We start from the raw sequence: 1,055 nt of genomic DNA, 5'->3' as shown, positions 1-1,055 counted from the left end.
CTCTCTCTCTCTCTCTCTCTCTCTCTCTCTCTCTCTCTCTCTCTCTCTGTATATATATATATATATATATATATATATATATATATATATATATATATATATATATATATATATATATGTGTGTAGGCCTACAGAAACCACTGGGGAAATCTAACCGAGGTTCTTTACGCCAATAGGCGTAGGAGGATATATATATATATATATATATATATATATATATATATATATATATATATATATATATATATATATATATATATATATATATATATATATATATATATATATATATATATATATATATATATATATTATATAAACATTCTTATAATCTTACGAAGAAGACTCAAAGGAATTAGTAAAATCATTTTTTTATTTAGAGAAAGAAATTGAGAAAAGAAGAAATAAATTCCAAACCAGAAAATTATTTGAAACAAGATGTGAAGAAATAAAAAACAAAACAAAATAATATTAAAGATAAACGTAAATCTAAGCTTAGGGTTTAAGGATTTAAGGATTTAAATTATTAGAGGAGCCGGTGTAAGGACAGTGCCTTGAATCTGAACTTGAAGTTGTGAAGAACTAAATGATAGCAAGGAGTTATATCAGCTGATTTCATGATAGAATGGGATAAGAATAAAGATTGAGAATTTCATTAATAATTTATTTATGGTACAGGTAAAATAATCTTTATTTCAAACCTGTCAATAGTTACTCAAAGATGACCACCTAGACGTAATTTTGACTCGTCATCCACACTTTGGTGGCTGCTAAACTGTCTGTTGCAGTTGTTGTGATAATGGAGTACAAACTCATATATGTTATTATTGTAACTGATACACTGATGATTCAATGCTGTAATTTTTATTTTTATGTTGATTTTTTATGTACTGTATGTAATTGCCAATATGTACCTTTGTTTGACGTCTTTGGGCGTAATAAATTTATTAAATAAATAATTAATTACAATATTAGGAATAATCTAAGAAGCTTTGCACCTATCTATAAGAAGATAGAGTGCCCGCAAATATAGTTTGCGGAGTAAGAAATTAGAA

This window comes from Palaemon carinicauda, unplaced genomic scaffold (genome assembly GCF_036898095.1).
Source record: "Palaemon carinicauda isolate YSFRI2023 unplaced genomic scaffold, ASM3689809v2 scaffold381, whole genome shotgun sequence".
Lineage (NCBI taxonomy): Eukaryota > Metazoa > Arthropoda > Malacostraca > Decapoda > Palaemonidae > Palaemon > Palaemon carinicauda.
Note: the sequence above shows the minus strand (reverse complement) of the source record.